Here is a 956-nt window from a genome sequence, read left to right on the forward strand (position 1 = left end):
TTATTTATTTATTTATTTATTTATTTATTTATTTATTTATTTATTTATTTTTAGTTTTGAAGCAAGTTGAAAGATCATCTTATTTGCAGGCTGTTTGATCATATTGGTATTTGTGCCTTCGTCCTCACCAAGACCATCCCATACCATTATATGGACACCATATTACTTCCATAACGCTCCCCGATGTATTAAGCCTCTCATCCCGCTTTCAACAGCAGCCTCTGTTTGCTTCGTTCCCATTTCAATCTGCTCTCCCTGTAATAGAGTTCACCATCGCCCTCTCCCAGTGGGACACCTTCTCCTGTGAGCAAATCTCTTTAGCTGCATGTTTCTACGCTGTCCCTCGGTGCGAGTCATGGGTCAACAATGAAACTGAGTCCAACACATTCCCCCTCCTACGTGCACTTTACTGGCACTCCGACTCCCAGTGCCTCTCCAAGCGCCAGCTGCCTGGGTTGGACTGTTGAGGTGTCAACAACCTCTTGGTGCCTTTTGTAGGGGTGAATAACTCAGAGCATCCTGGCTCAGATGTGTTTAACTTAGAGGCCTGCTGTGGTACTTCACCCTTACTGCATCCTGCAATGACAGAGCTGCTGGACCGTAAACACGAGACCTTCAAGCCACAGTAGTTTATTAAAGCAGTAGGGAGCATAAATCAAAGTGACAATGAGTGTAGGGCACTTAGAAAATGATTTTTCTGTAGTTGATAATGAAACTTTCTAAAATATATATATAAACAGCAACTATCTTCTATAATTTGGCCTTGTCACTGAAAACAAAAGTTTATATTTTATGCTTCGGTTTTAACTAGAAAGGCTCAGAATTTAGTGACCTCTACTGGTAAAGTTGTAGAATACAACCCAAATTATAGCYGAGTACGAATAAAGCTTACCTCTTACTGAACTGCAATCTTTGGTGATGAGTTCAAATCAAAAAATTTGTACATCTGTAATGAT

Source organism: Austrofundulus limnaeus, unplaced genomic scaffold (assembly GCF_001266775.1).
Source record: "Austrofundulus limnaeus strain Quisiro unplaced genomic scaffold, Austrofundulus_limnaeus-1.0 Scaffold170, whole genome shotgun sequence".
Classification (NCBI taxonomy): Eukaryota; Metazoa; Chordata; class Actinopteri; order Cyprinodontiformes; family Rivulidae; genus Austrofundulus; species Austrofundulus limnaeus.